The sequence below is a fragment of the Pongo abelii genome, chromosome X (assembly GCF_028885655.2).
Source record: "Pongo abelii isolate AG06213 chromosome X, NHGRI_mPonAbe1-v2.0_pri, whole genome shotgun sequence".
NCBI classification, from domain to species: Eukaryota; Metazoa; Chordata; class Mammalia; order Primates; family Hominidae; genus Pongo; species Pongo abelii.
This window is the reverse complement of record NC_072008.2, coordinates 137,700,634-137,717,500: the sequence shown is the minus strand read 5'-3', so window position 1 is coordinate 137,717,500 and position 16,867 is coordinate 137,700,634. Positions and strand designations below refer to the sequence as shown.

Here is a 16,867-nt window from a genome sequence, read left to right as displayed (position 1 = left end):
GATTGGGCTCTAGAAGCAGGGATAAGAAAAACAAGTTATGTGGCTGGGCGTGGTGGCTCACACCTGTAACCCCAGCACTTTGGGAGGCCGAGATGGGAGGATCACCTGAGGTCAGGAGTTCAAGACCAGCCTGGCCAACATGGTGAAACCCCGTCTCTACTAAAAATACAAAAATTAGCCAGGCATGTTGGCAAGTAGCTGTAATCCCAGCTACTTGGAAGGCTGAGACAGGAGAATCACTTGAACCCGGGAGGAGGAGGTTGCAGTGAACCAAGATCGTGCCATTGCACTCCAGCCTGGGGGACAAGAGCGAGACTTCATCTAAAAAAAAAAAAAAAAACAAGTTCTTTTTATCAGTTTCCCCTTTGAAATTCTTTCCCCATACCATTATTCTTTGCTCTGCTCTCACAACTATTTTTTGTAACTGTTTCCGCAAGCTTGTAAGGATTTTGTAAGTTCCTGTTTTCCAGCTGTGCAGTTATGGCAAAGGTCACAAGACATGCCTGAATTGTAAAACCTGTCACTGTTTGATAAACTGCCTTTGTTCTGCTTCTGTAAGCTTGCTTACCAGCCTTACAGGTTTTGGGCCCTTTTTAGATATATGTATAAAAGTCAAGCCCTGTCTTGGTTCGGGGCTCAGCCTTTGGATGTTAATCTGCTGAGTCGGTGACCACCTAGTAAAATCCTCCTGTTCCACCGATTGGTCTCTCTGGTCTCCTGGTTCCCACAACAAGATGAACAAGGCCACTTGTGATGATCAGTAGTGAGGGAAATCAGATGAGTGTTTGCCAGGGGCTGGGCAGAGAGTGGAATGGAGAATGACTAATGGGTCCAGGATTTTCTTTTGTGGTAGTGAAAATGATTTGCCACTACATAGTGGTAATGCTTGCACTGCATTGTGAGTGTCCTAAATGCCATTGAAATTAATACATTTTAATGGTTAATTTTATGTCATATGAAGTTTACAAACTCAGTTTTTAAAAGTGCCAATACTTTTAAAACTATCATTATTTCCATGAATTATTAATTATATTTGAAAAGTACTCCAGTTATCAGTGAAACAAACTTGTTTTAACAGCTATAGTACATGGTGGCCAGTCAAGGTGCCTCATGCCTGTAATCCTAGCACTTTGGGAGTCCAAGATGGGAGGATCGCTTGAGACCAAGAGTTAGAGATCAGCCTGGTCAACAGAGTGAAACCCCATAACTAAAATGAAAAACACACACAAAAAAAACCCCAAAAATCAGCAACAAAAAGAAGTTATACTACAGGGGAATTTGAACATTAGTTTATAAAAGTCCATATTATATATGTATAGGGAACAGATCATAGTACCTAGCACAGACATTTTAAAAGTGATTATTTCTTCTTACTATGTTTGACCTACCACAATATTCTACTTTATAATTTCCTACAGTTCTTCTAGAGTAAAATATAAAAAATTTCAAGCACTCAAAAGTATGTATTGATGTAGATATATTCAAAGAGTATAAGGTAATGCTGAATATGTATATGTATATATATGTATATGTACATATATATATGCAGATATGCATATATATATATTTTAGACAGCATCTTACTCTGTTGCCCAGGGTGGAGTGTAGAGGCATGATCATGGCTCACCGCAACATTAACCTCCCTGGGCTGAGGTGATCCTCCCATTTCCGCCTCCTACGTAGCTAGGGCTTCCACTGTAGGTCACCATGCCCGGCTATTTTTTGTGTTTTTTGAAGAGACGGGGTCTCTCTACATTGTCAGGGCTGGACTTGAACTCCTAGGCTCAAGCTATGCACCTGCCTAGGCCTCCCAAAGTGCTGGAATTACAGTTGTGAGCCACCATGCCTGGCCAATGACACATCTTTTTAATCGTGGTAGGTGTTATAGTGAGGATATGTTTGAAGATGGTATTTTTGACCAGTAAATTCATATGTTTAATTCATCATTATATAAACAGAGACACTAATGAAGCACTCTAGCTCCGTGTGAGTTGCGTGAATGCATCCATCTTACAGTTTTCTTAGGTTACACATCTAGGTGACTGGAATGTGAGAGATGCCTATTTCAACTACCATTTATTGAATTTTGTTATCCTTCTTTTGAAATTTTTTTTTTTCTTTTTTTTTTTGTGAGATGGAGTCTCGCTCTGTCACGAGGCTAGAGTGCAGTGGCTCAATCTCAGCTCACTGCAACCTCTGCCTCCTGGATTCAAGTGATTCTCCTGCCTCAGCCTCCCGAGTAGATGGGACTATAGGCACGCACCACCATGCCTGGCTAATTTTTTTGTATTTTTAGTAGAGATGGGGTTTCACCATGTTGGCCAGGTTGGTCTCAATCTCTTGACCTTGTGACCCACCCACCTCAGCCTCCCAAAGTCCTGGGATTACAGGCTTGAGCCACTGCGCCCAGCCTGAAATTTTAAAGATAATGTTTTGTGGTAAGAACTAGGAATAAAAATTTGAAAAGTATTAAAAATCCTAATTTTCAGAGGTATAAATATGTATAATACATATGTTTATGTTGTATATAAATATGTATTTATATGTTTATGTATGTGTAAATACATATATATTTTCGATTTAAAAGTGCAAATTGAGATCTTATGTTTTGATGAATAGGCCAATCACAAGTTCTCTGCAAGTATTTTATTGTCTAAAGTTCAGATATTGCAAATTTTTTATGAGAATATCAAAAACTCCTAAGGAATCAGTGGTGAAACTTTGAGTTCTTTAACCTTATATATAGCTAAATTGAAGTAAAATGTAAATTTATTGTCGTGTTTGACTGTATATATAGAACTTTTGATCTGTGTATAAAAAATTGGAGTAAATATGGAAATGGTTAATATTGTTTAATACAGTTTTATTACATTGGTTTTCTCTGGATCAGCACATGGTTATTTTTTTTATTTTTTTTTTCCTTTTTTTTTTTTTGGAGATGTAATTTTGCTCTCGTTGCCCAGGCTGGAGTGCAATGGCATGATCTCGGCTCACCGCAACCTCTGCCTCCCGGGTTCAAGTGATTCTCTTGCCTCAGCCTCCTGAGTAGCTGAGATTACAGGCATGTGCCACCACGCCTGGCTAATTTTGTATTTTTAGTAGAGACGGGGTTTCACCATGTTGGTCAGTCTGGTCTTGAACTCCCGACATCAGATGATCTGCCCTCCTAGGCCTCCCAAAGTGCTGAGACTACAGGCATGAGCCACCGCACCCAGCCCCCCACGCCCTTTCTTTTCCTTGAGACGGAGTCTTACTCTGTCGCCAGGCTGGAGTGCAGTGGGGTGATCTCGGCTCACTGCAACCTCTGCCTCCCAGGTTCAAGTGATTCTCCTGCCTCAGCCTCCCGAGTAGCTGGGACTACAGGTGCGCACCACCAGATCCAGCTAATTTTTGTGTTTTTAGTAGAGACGGGGTTTCACCATGTTGGCAGGATGGTCTCAATCTCTTGACCTTGTGATCCGCCTGCCTCCACCTCCCAAAGGGTTTTTTTTAACTTCATTGCAAATTCCATGTCTTCCTTACTAATAAGAAAGTATAGGACTGATTCCTAAGTGAAAAACAGTAAGACGCATACACAACAAAGTCATAAGAGGCAGTTCTAAGTCACAGCCTTTTTGTTTGTTTGTTTTGAGACGGATGGAGTCTCACTTTGTTACCCATGGTGAAGTGCATTGGCATGACCTTAGCTCACTGCAACCTCTGCCTTGGGTTCAAGCGATTCTCCTGCCTCAGCTTCCCAAGTAGCTGGGATTATAGGCATGCACCACCATACCTGGCTAATTTTTTTGTATTTTAGTAGAGGCAGGGTTTCACCATGTTGGCCAGGTTTATCTCGACCTCCTGACCTCAAGTGATCCGCCCACCTTGGCCTCCCAAACTGCTGGGATTACAGGTGTGAGCCAGCACACTCAGCCAGTCATAGCCTTTTAATGACGTTGGAAAATATTTTTGTTCCAATGTTAAATAATGAAACCATGAGACAAAATCCTGTGATCCATCTGATTAGCATTTATAGTCATTCGTTTGTGTCCATTCAAATAGGCCTGTGTGTGTCTTGACAGGTTTAAGAGCTACATGGGCACTTATGTTATAGCCCCTCTAAATAGTGGCCTCCCGCTCAACATATAAGGCCTAATGACTAGGTCAGAATATGGAGCAAAACTCCCAGGGAACCTGGGGAGGGAGTCAGGACAACAACCACGTGGCCCGGTGCCTAGATTTGCTCTTCTCCAAGACCTTGGGGGTAAGCTTTATTTTTAATTCTTTCCTTAGGCATGGATCCTTAAGGTCTGTTCCCAATACAACAAGACTATTTGTTATCATAATAAAACACTGCTGATAGGATGCTGAATGAAAAAGAGTAGAAATGGGGAGATTTGGTTGTGCAGAAACTGAGTTCTTAAAAAGAGGAGATGCTTGATGAGGGTGAGTGGATCTCATCTCAGTTCAATACCCAATGGAAGCCAAAAGCAAATGATTAAGAGTGGAAAATGGTCACACATCTTGAACAAAATATTAGGTATCTGTAGTTTCTGTTGTCTTTGTGTCTTCATGGCGTTTTGTTTTGAAACCTATAGTAATGTATCTTTAAAAATTCAAACAAAAAGGTGATAAGTGTCTACTTTTCTAAAGTAATATTCATGAGGCCCTATTTTAAGGTTTACCTTTACTCATATTGAAGGCATGAAATGTTGACATATAAGACTTAGTACTGGTGACATTCAAATGAATTCACCCTGCTCAAAGGTTTGTTAAAATGCACACTTGATCTGATCCAAACCACAGTGTACACAGTAATCCACTTTCAATACAGATTTATCTTTTCATGAAATTAACAATGTATGTACATATTTAAAGATATTCCTGGAAATAATCCAAAAGTTCTTAAGTTGCCTTGACTGGTTGTATGGTAGTGGTTTTCTTCATTATTAATACATGGATTTTTCTTAATCTTTGTCAAGCATTATTCTTTAATTTACTAGTTAATCCTTATATCTAAAAGACATTATAAAACTCTCAGAGACACACACAAACACAACCACACACAGCCCATAAAGTCTCAGGGAATACTTGAAGAATATGTAATGGCATGGGCACATGCTGTGTTTTGATGTTAAATGATGAGACCATGAGATGAAACTCTGAGTCACCTTGACAGGAATTGAGCCTATGTACCATGAGTATCATGCCATGTGGAGTATATATGGCATGCAATAAGGAGCGTCACCTGGTTTCTCCTCTAAAGTCTCATGCCAAATCGTTGCCTACAATGTACCACATAAGGCTCTTAGAATAGGAAGAATTCCCTGGATGCCTGACAGGGGAGCCAGGGCCAAAATCTCTGGGATTTTTAAATTGTTGCTGGAGTTCCTTTCCAAGCTTTCAGCCCTTTTCTCCTTTTTGTGCATTCATCCACTGAAGCTATCCCCTGAAGAAGACAGTTTGATGCCACGGAAATTATTGGACCTGTAACTCTGAAGTAAATGAAACCCACACAGACTAGGTCAGGAGAATAATTTCTTAAAGAACAAGATTCCTGACGAGGGTGGTTGGTTTAGGCCTTGGTTTGATTTCAAGTGGAAAACAAAAAGAAAAAGCACAGCAGTAATACCAGCTGGCTCCAAACTGGGCAAAATAGAAGGCATCCAAGTTTGGTGGCTCTTTGTCTATGTGTGGCGTTTTTTCAGACAGGAAGGGCGGGAGAAGAGGGCTACGCAACAGGGCTTCTTGGCATATCTGGAGCACTACTGCCATCGCGAGGAAGATGTTTAACGAATTATAGTCGTTTAACGCCATTACAGAGTTCTCTGAGCACTACCTGTTGGAGTAGGTGTGGTCTGCTAAGAGGTGAAAGAGGCTTGGCCTCCATGCTGGGTGTCCTTGCCTACTTGTCTAAGGCCTTAAAAGAGACCTGGACATTGGCAATATCTTGCTATAGAACCTGGAGTGTGAAGCTTCTAATAGCAAATCCTGTAAACTTCCCTTTGAATAAACCTGTTGTTTGGTCACAGAGACCCAAAGACCCATAGCAAGATGCCAGCATCAGAAAGCTTGCTGACTCTTGCTCCAAGGGACAGGAAGAAGAGACAGATGCCTACAAAAGCCTCAATGTGTTTGAGTGGGTTCCTGCAGTCCTGCCCACACCAGGAGGAACTGAGGCCCCGCCCCACGACTTCCTGTGCCAGGACCGCCTGGCAGCTGCTGGTTCACTCCAAGCCCCTCACTCTCCAGGTTCTACACCAAGATACCACCAATGTCTAGGTCACTCTTCAGGCGTTAGAGGAGAAGGCAAGAAGACCTCGCCTGGAGGCCAAGCCTCTTCCACCTCCCAACAGATCAGCCTTTCCCCACAGCGAGGCTTCCTGGGAAGGAGGCTCTAGTGGAGTATTATGTCTTTAAACGATTTCCTCACGGTGGCAGTAGTGCTGCACATTTTCAGGGAAGCCCTATCTTTGAGCCTTTTCTCTTGCCCTTCGTCTGTGAAATAAGCAAACCAGAGATAAAGGCACCACCAAACATGGCTGCCTGGAGATTTGTCCAGTTTGGTGCAACCTGGTCTTAACTGTTGAATTTGTTTTGTTTTGTTTTGTTTTTCCATCTAAAAACAAAATTCAGCTTAAACTACCCATGCTTATCAGGAATTTTGTTCTTCCAGAAGTTAAATATACTCCTCACTGAGACTATCTGGGTATGATTTACTTCACACTGTTACAGGTCCAGCAAGTTCCATGGCATCAAATTGTCTCCTTCAGGTGATAAATTGGGTGGATGAAGGTACAACAGCAAAGATCCATATCCAAGAGGTAGATGTCAATAAGATAGATAACCAATGCATGAAATTTGAAACACGCTAAGTGAAAAAAGCAAGACTTTGAAAAAGGCCACTTATTGTGATGATCAGTAGTGAGGGAAAGTAGATGAGTGTTTGCCAGGGGCTGGGCAGAGAGTGGAATGGGGAATGCTTAATGGGTCCAGGGTTTTCTTTTGTGGTAATGAAAGTGCTTTGCCAATAGATAGAGATAGTGCTTGCACTGCATTGTGAAAGTACTAAATGCCACTGAATTTCACATATTTTAATGGTTAATTTTATGTTATATGAATTTTACCAACTCAGTTTTAAAAAGTGCCAATAATTTTAAACCTGTCATTATTTCCATGAATAATTATATTTGAAAAGTACTGAAGTTATCAGTGAAGAAATCTTGTTTTAACAGTTATACTACAAGGTGGCTGGGCTTGGTGCCTCATGCCTGTAATCCTAGCACTTTGGGAGGCTGACATGGGAGGATTGCTTGAGGCCAGGATTTCGAGATCAAACTGGTCAACATAGGGAAACCCCATATCTAACATTAAAAAACAAAAACAGTTGTACTATAGGGGAATTTGAACATTAGGTTATAAAAGTCCATATTATATGTGCAGAGTGAACAGATGATAATACCTAGCACAGACATTTTAAAAGTCATTATTTCTTTTCACTATGTGAGACCCAGCATGTCTTCTGCTTTATAATATCTTAAAGTTCTTCTAGAGTAAAATATAAAAAAATTTCAAGCACTCAAAAGTATATATGGATGTAGATATATTCAAGGAGTAGAAGACAATGCTGAAGATTTTGTACAAATTTCAAACAGTATGGATCCAATTATATTTAAACTGTGTTGAGTGTGTGTGTATTTATATCCGTCTGTAGGTATATAACAATATTTAAAATATATATATATATATATATATATATATATATGACAGTGTCTCACTGTTGCCCAGGTGAGAGTGCAATGGCATGATCATGGGTCACTGCAGGATCAACCTCCCTGGACTCAGGTGGTCCTCCCACCTCCGCCTCCTACATAGCTGGGGCTTCTGTTGCACGCCACCGTGCCTGGTTATTTGTTGTATTTTTTGTAGAGATGGGGTCTCACTATATTGCCAGGACTGGTCTTGAACTCCTGGGCTCAAGCTATCCACCTGCCTTGGCCTCCCATAGTGTTGGGATTACAGTAGTGAGCCACTGGGCTCAGCCAATGCTATATATGTTTAATCATGGTAGGTGTTATAATGAGTATATGTTTGAAGATGGTATTTTTGGCTAACAAATTCAAAACTTTAATTCGTCATTATATAAACAGAGACACTAATAAAGCATTCTAGCTGCATGTGAGTTGTGTGAATGCATCCATCTTACAGTTTTCTTAGGTTACACATCCAGGTGACTGAATGTGAGAGATGCCTATTTCAACTATCATTTATTGAATTTTGTTATCTTTCTTTTGAGATTTCAAAGATAAAATTTTAAGGAAAGAATTAAGAATAAAAATTTGAGAAGAATTAAACATCCTAATTTTCTAGGTATAAGTATGTATAATACATATGTTTATATTGTATATAAACATGTGTTTCTATTTTATGTGTGTATAAATATACATATATTTTAGATATAAAAGTGAAAATGGAGAACTTATGTTTTGATGAATAGTCCAATCAAGAAGTTTTTGCAAATATTTTATTGTCTAAAATTCAGATATTGCAACTTTCTTATGAGAATAAAAAAGCCTCAGGAATCAGATGTGAAACTTTTAATTCTTCAACCTTATTTATATATCTAAATTCAAGTAAAATGTAAATTTATTGTGGTGTTTGACTGTGTATATAGAACTTTTTATCTGCGTGTTGAAAAAATGAGAGGAAATATGGAAACAATGATCATTGTTTAATACAGTTTTATGACATTGCTTTTCTCTTGATCAGCACATGGTTATTTTTAACTTCTTTGCAAATTCCATGTCTTTGTTACTAATGAGAAAATATAGGATTGATTCCCAACTGAAAAACAATAAGACACATACACAAGAAAGTCATAGGGCACAGTCCTAAGTGACAGCCATTTAATGACACTGGAAAATATTTCTAATTCAATGTTAAATAATGAAACTATGAGACAAAATCCTGTGATCAATCTGATTAGTATTTACAATCATTCCTGTGTTTGTGTCTATTCAAGTAGGGCTGTGTGTGTCTTGTCAGGCTTGAGAGCTATCCATACCCTTATGTTAGTGCCCCACTAAATAGCATCCTCCCCCTCAATGTATAAGGCCTACTGACTAGATTAGAACATGGAGTAAAACTCCCAGGGAACCTGAGTAGGGAATCAGGACAAGAACCACGTGGCCTGGTGCCTAGATTTGCTCTTCTCCAAGCCTTCAGAGGTGAGCTTTCTTTTTTCTTCTCTCCTTAGGCATGGAAACCTAAGGTCTCTCCCCATTACTACAAGACTATTTGATATCACAATAAAATACTGCAGATATGATGCAGAGTGAAAAAGAGTAGAAATGGGAAGATTTGGTTGTGCAGAAACTGAGTTCTTAAAAAGATGAGATGCTTGATGCGGGTGCATGGATTACATCTCAGGTTAATATCCAATGGAAACCAAAAGCAAATGGTTAAGAGTGGAAATTGTTTACACAAATTGAGCAAAATGTTAGCCATAATTTCTGATGTCTTTATCTCTTCATGAACTTTTTTTTAGAAATGTGTAGTGATGTAGCTGTAAAAAATCAAAGAGCTGATATTGTCTACTTTACTAAAGTAATTTTCCTGAGGCCGTATGTTAAGATTTACTTTTATTTATATTGAAGGCATGAAATGTTGACATATAAGACTTAGTACTGGTGACATTCAAATTAATTCATGCATCTGAAAGGTTCGTTAAAATACACACTTGGTCTGATCCAAACCACTATGTACACAGTTATCCACTTTTTATACAGATTTTTTTTTTGCATGAAGTTTATGTATGCACATTTTGAAAGGTATGCATGGAAATAATCCATAAGTTCATGAGTTGCCTTGACAAGTTGTATGGTGGCGGTTTTCTGCGTTATTAATACATGGATTTTTCTTAATCTTTGTCAAGCATTATTCTTTAATTTACTAGTTGGAGAATACTGTAATCCTGATACCTAAAAGACCAATTATAAAACTCTCAGAGACACACACAAACACAAACACACACCCCATAAATTCTCAGGAAATACTTGAAGAATATGTAATGGCATGTGCACATCCTGTGTTTTGATGTTAAATGATGAGACCATGAGGTGAAACCCTGAGCCACCTTGACAGGAATTGAACATATGTTCTATGAGTATCATGGCATGTGGCGTATATATGGCATGCAGTAAGGAGCGTCACCTGGTTTCTCCTCTAATGGCTCATGCCAAAGTGTTGCCTACAATGCACCACATAAGGCTTTTAGAATAGGAAGAATTCCCTGGATGCCTGACAGGGGAGCCAGGGCAAAGACCTCTGGGATTTTTAAATTGTTTGCTGGAGTTATTTTCCAAGCTTTCAAGCTTTCAGCCCTTTTCTGTCTCTCTCTCTCTTTTTTTTTTTTTTTGAGACACTTTCACTCTGTTGCCCAGGCTGGAGTGCAATAGTGCGCTCTCTGCTTACTGCAACCTCCCCCTCCCAGGTTCAAGTGATTCTCCTGCCTCCTCCTCTGGAGTAGCTGGGATTACAGGCCTGTGACACCACGCCCGGCTAATTTTTGTATTTTTAGTAGAGACAGGGTTTTGCCATGCTGGCCATAAGGGTCTCGAACTCCTGACCTCGGGTGGTCCGCCTGCCTCGGCCTCCCAAAGTGCTGGCATTAAAGGCATGAGCCACCGCGCCCGGCCCCTTTTCTCTTTTTTGTGAGTTCATCCACTGAATGTATTCCCTGAAGGAGACAGTTTGATGCCTCGGAAATTACTGGACCTGTAACTGACGTAAATCAAACCCACACAGAGTAGGTCAGGAGGATATTTAATTTCTGGAAGAACTGGATTCCTGATGAGGACGAGTGCTTTAGGCCTCGGTTTGATTTCAAGTGGAAAACAAAATGAAAAAGTGCAGCAGTAAGACTAGCAGGCTTCAAACTGGGCAAAATAGAAGGCATCCATATATGGGTTGCGTTTTTTCAGATAGGAAGGGCAGGAGAAGGGGACTCCAAGACAGGGCTTTCTGGCATATCTGGTGCACTACCGCCATCGCGAGGACGTCATTTAACGAATCCCTACGCCATTACATTGGTCTTCTTGTGAGTACTACCTGTTGGGGAAGGTCTGGTCTGTGGGGAGGTGGAAGAGGCTTGGGCTCCATGCTCAGAGTCCCTGCCTTCTCGTCTGAGGTCTTAAAAGAGACATGGACATTGGCGGTACCTTGCTGTAGAACCTGGAGAGTGAAGGTTCTAACAGCAAATCCTGTAAACTTCCCTTGGAATAACTGTGTTCCTTGTGAGCGATATTGATACTACCAGAAACCCCAAGACCCATAGCAAGATGCTAGCACGTGAAAGCCTGCTGACTCTTGCTCCAAAGAGCAGGTAGAAGAGACAGATGCCCACAAGAGCCTCTATGTGTGTTTGACTGGTTCCCTACTGTCCTCCCCACACCGGAGGAACCAAGTTTCCGCTCCACGACTTCCTGTGCCAGTACCTCCTGGCAGCTGCTGGTCCACTCCAAACCCTGCATTCTCCAGATTTTACACCAAGATACCGCTAATGTCCCTGTCTCTTCTCAGGCCTTAGAGGAAAAGGCAGGAAGACATAGCCTGGGGGCCTACAGATCAGCCTTTCCCCCCCAGGGAGGCTTTCCGGGAAGGATGCCATGATGGCGTATTCCGTCTTTAAACGATTTCCTCACGGTGGCAGTAGTGTTCCACATTTTCAATCAAGCCCTGTCTTGGAGCCCTTTTCTCCCGCCCTTTCTGTTTGAAAAAACGCCTCCCAGAGATAAAGGCGCCACTGAACATGGATTACTGGAGATTTGTCCAGTTTGGTGCAACTTGGTTTTGTGACCCGTAGAGGGTCAGGATTGCAAGTTGTCCAGGTTCTTGGCGTTTTGAACAAATAGTTGCACAAAATGCCCAGCAAAGCAAAGCAAGAAAGAAGCAACAAAAGAATGAAAGCAAGGGTTTACTGAAAACGAAAGTACACTCCACACTGTGGGAGATGGCCTCAGCAGAGGCCCAAAGGCCTGGATACAGAATCTTCTTTGGTTCAAATACCCCCTAGTAGTTTCCCATTGGCCACCTCATGCTCACCTCATGTAAGTGAAGTGGTCGCCCGAAATAAGTCTGATTGGTTGCAGAAAGGAGACAACCAGAGGCTAAACTGAAGTTACAAAGGTCACACACTCCTGTGCAAATATCTGATTGGTTGCAAAAAGCAACCAATCCGAGGCTACGGTGAAGTTAACAAAGTTATACTTCGGTGCAAACGAAGACTAGGCCAGAAGTCAGCCTAATTTGTTGCCACAGCCAATTTTCCATCTGTAGTGCAGAAAAGGTCAAAGGGAGTAGCCTCTGGTCCTTTTGTTACTTAGGCGTTGAAAGTTAGGGTTTTCCTTTAAATTTAGTTCTAGGAAGTCAGCGTAAAACAGTTTTAGGTCCCCTGCCTCCAGACCCTATTCTCCTGCCTCATCTCCCCGCTGAGAGACGTGATCCCCATAAATCTTTATGTGAGGCAGAGGGACTGAAGAGCTTTCTTCTGTAACTGCTTCATGCCGACCTGGGGCATAGTCCCTACCTGTTGAAAATCACGGAAGTCTCGCCATGCTCTATCTCGTGGAGGCAGGGTAGCTTCTTGATGGCCAGGGGTGATGTCCTCACCCGGAACTGGCTGGAACCGTGGTTGCATGATCATCTGAAGCTTGATGATTATCTAGGCGAGAGGAAATGAATTTGGCTAAAAGATTTAATGGGAACTTCAGGGGGTTGATACCTATGCTGTCAGAAATGTTTTTTATAGAGATATGCAGGAGAAAAAAAACAAAACCTGGTCTCTTGTAGAATCTATGCGTTTCCCTGAAGTTTTAGCACGAGCAACTCCATTTTGGTTTGGTTTGGTTTGTAGGGGCCTAGTGCATGAGCTCAGTCCAAAACAATGGCCTCCCATAATTTTCTTTTAAAAATTCCCCTTTATTCAGGTTTTCACTTGAGTGAGAGTGTGACCAAAACTTAGGGCCTTAGCACCACTCTTGGTTACTATCATTTTGGGTTTTCATTGTCAGCACGTCATGTATAGGTTACCGTGTCCTCATGGTTGCACATTCTTTTGGCTGTTGTTATTCCAGTTGAAAAGAAACTATATTTCATTTTAGAGATGGCTGCATGCAAGCATTTAAAACCTTTGAGAGAATGCAGCACACCAGGGAGACTATTATTAGAAGATATACCAAGAATTTGGAGTATGCCCCTTACCCAAGATCCCCATAAACCAAACCTCCTAAAACCAAACAGATCAAAGAATGAGCTAGATAAAGAGTTTACTCACTTAATGAAGCAGTTTCTTCATCAATTCCCGACCACTGAATTTTTTTTTTTTTTTTTTTTTTTTTTTTTTTTGAGATGGAGTCTCGCTCTGTCGCCCAGGCTGGAGTGCAGTGGCGCGATCTTGGCTCACTGAAAGCTACGCCTCCCGGGTTCACGCCATTCTCCTGCCTCAGCCTCCCGAGTAGCTGGGACTATAGGCGCCCACCACCACACCCGGCTAATTTTTTGTATTTTTAGTAGAGACGGGGTTTCACCATGTTAGCCAGGATGGTCTCAATCTCCTGATGTCATGCTCTGCCCGCCTCGTCCTCCGAAAGTGCTGGGATTACAGGCGTGAGCCACCTACGCCTGGCCACTACTGAATTTTTATAATCCTCATTTGATGTATTTCCCTATAGGCCACAAGTGCCAGCAGCTGCACAGATACTTTTTCTGTTTAGCCATTTCTATCCCAACTTTCACAAGAGAATTTAGAATCACTGTGCAACTGCAGCCTTTACAGTAGAATTTTATATAGAACCTATCATGAGGGATATATTTCCAATCATTGCTTCTTTTACTCCAAATCATGGAAAAAGGACTTAACAAATGATGCCCTTTGAGAAGAGTGAAGGCCCTCTGGCAGTGCTCTCTTCAACCAATGAAATGGGCCAAGAGGAATGAACAAATGTTCTGCTTTTGACTGATTATGAGGCAATGCATGTACCATTAAAGTTTCTTACGTACATTGGCCTTTATCCTTTATCTATCAAAGTATAAGCTTATCCATGTAACCTTACACTTGCAGACTGGCTGGAAGCTCCTTCACAAATAAAAGTACACCCTATTAGTGCACATAACAGACGCTTTTCCACTTCTATTGTTCACAGAGGCATAAGCAAGAAAAAAAACATTCAAAGAGAAGAGTTTCATGTCACTAGAAGTATTAATCTGTGAACTTGGGAAAGCTATTCACATCAAGGATGCCATCTTCTTCTTGGGAGAAATTTCCCTGGTTAGCTTTACCTTAAGGGTTACAATGGGTGCACAGTTCCAAAAGTGTGGAGGAACCCTTCTTAGTTGCAAGACCGTGAACCCAAAGCTCAAGGTCCCTAAGTTTTGTTGTAGTGTGGTTGGCAAGGACAGTCTTTTTCTGATGTTCTCAGAAGATCCAAACCATAAAAAGCCTGTTTTTTTAACCTGGTGAAAATACACTGTAGCATAATCTACTATAAGAACATCAGCTCTGTTGCATGGGAAAGCTTTTACACAACCAGAAAACATGCATTGAAATGACAATGGAATGATATCCCTTTATAAAATGTTTCAATGGCCAACCAGGTGACCAAATGTACCTGAAACTTTAATTATTTTCCTAGGAATATGGGATCAAGCATTGGTTATAAACTATTTTAAATAATTTTAGTATTAGCTGGTTTGACACTATTTTCTTGATATTTAATTATTTGATTTACTTGGGTTAGTAGCTTTATACAAGGAAATTTGGTTATTTCTGTAATTTACAATAACTTAGCATAATAACTATAATTGTGATTGGTAGCATATATTTAGACATTAGAATTTTAGAAATCTCATACAATTTTGGAATATATATTAGTATTATTCACAAAAATATAACCTAAAGAAGATTGAGCATCATGTTGGCAATCCCATTGTTAGAAATAAATTTTCAGTGCTGCAAAAGAAATAGCACTCGAACATGAGTTTTCTCAGCAAGGCAATTTTTCTTCTATAGAAGGGTGCGTCTCACAGATGGAGCAATGGCGAGAGCACACCTGAACAGGGGAGGGGAAGGGGTTCTTATCCCTGACGCAGGTAGCCCCTACTGCTGTGTCGTTGCCCTATAGGCTAGGGTTGGACTGCACAGTCTAAGCTAATTCTGATTGGCTATTTTAAAGAGAGCAGGGGTATGAACCAGAATGGCAGGGTGAGCAGTTTCGGCAGGAAGGATGGTTACGGAACACATGACTAAATGTGACAGATCAGAGTGGGTAACCAGGGGTGACTCAGGACGGAGCAGGTGACCAGGGGAACAGGTGTGAACTACTGATTAGAACTGATGGAAAAGGTCATTTACTGAAACCAGGGGCAACGAGACGAGGAGAATGAGGAAGTTAAACTTTAAAATGGAGAACAAAGAACTGAACATACTGACATACTGATTCTTTGAAGAGAAATTTAGAACTCACTGTATTTAATACCATGTACCTAATGCTGTTTACCTCTCTTTTCTGGACACTTCAGGGACCCTCTGAAGTATTCCAAAAGCCAGGTGCCAGGGAAGACAACTTTGAAACTGAAGTTTGATTTTGGGAATTCCAGATTACTACAAGTTATTTATTTTGCCAAAATGATGGCTCAGAAATTTTAAAGAAGCAAAAACCTTTTATAACCCTTTTGAATTTAGTCAACATGTTCACACAGAGAACCTCTTCAGCAAGACTAATTTCCACAATTCTTCCACCACTTCTTTGAACCTTCAGCTTTTTCCTAATTTAACTCAAAACAATCCTTTAACCCTAGGCAAAACTTGACATTTCCATGCCTTCATTTAACCTTTTACTATAAAAACACAGTTTACTGTTTTTACACACCTTGCATGTAAATCTATTTCTAGTAGTTTCAATTAATTCCTAGCAATTTTGCCCTTAAGGTAAAACATGGTAAGTCGCTTTACTTGTGTGCTAAGTGCAGTCAAGGCTTGCCTTCTTAGTTAAGGGTGTGGTTAGTTTCATATGTCCCCAGGTGTCACCAAGTGTGAAGCCGGCAATACAGTTCTCAAAACTCAAAAAGCAGTTTGTAACCTTAAAACACTTAGCAAACCTTGCATCTGACCCACAATTTTTTTTTTTTTGAGACAGAGTTTCCCTCTTGTTGCCCAGGCTGGAGTGCAATGGCATAATCTCGGCTCACCACAACCTCTGCCTCCTGGATTCAAGCAATTCTCCTGTCTCAGCCTCCTGAGTAGTTGGGATTACAGGCTCCTGCCACCACACCCTGCTAATTTTTGTATTTTTAGTAGAGACGGGGTTTCACCATGTTGGCCAGGCTGCTCTCGAACTCCTGACCTCAGGTGATCTGCCTGCCTCGGGCTCCCAAAGTGATGGGATTACAGGCATGAGCCACCACGCCTCTCCTACCAATAATCTATAAAACCATCTCTATATCCCAAAGATTGCTAAAGTTATGTGAACCAAAAGGCATTACACTCTACTTTTCTGACAAAATATTTGATTTAAGTTCTTTTTATTATTAAACCAAGTAATTTAAAATTTCAGAGGAGATTAACCAGTTTGCACATAGAGATAGAGGCCAGAGACTGACTGGTAAAAAATTCTTACCCTTTTGCCTGCATGCCAGTTTCTGGGTTGTCTCTCCCTGAGTGGCCCTGGTGACCATGCTTGACTGTATGCAAGCAAACACATTGCCACGAATTAAGAATATTCATAGTTTACAAATTTGGAGAAATTAGCCAGAGAGAGAGAGAAATATGGCTCAAATTCTATTTGTGAGAGTATACTCAACACATTTAAAGTATCAGGAAGCCTAAAATCCA

At 40.8% G+C, this 16,867-nt stretch overlaps 1 protein-coding gene across 3 annotated transcripts in view; it reads left to right on the top strand.

Moving 5' to 3' along the window:
* LOC100938331 (MAPK regulated corepressor interacting protein 2-like) overlaps positions 1–16,867 on the top strand; it is a 136,009-nt gene that overhangs the window by 90,851 nt on the left and 28,291 nt on the right. For 2 of the 3 annotated variants that reach the window (XR_010139054.1, XM_063721405.1), the window contains 2 exons: positions 4,062–4,243; positions 9,236–9,408. The gene's annotated coding sequence lies outside the window, so the exon portion shown is untranslated. The remainder of the gene's footprint in view (positions 1–4,061; positions 4,244–9,235; positions 9,409–16,867) is intronic. The other variant, XR_002913214.3, reaches the window with a different exon arrangement.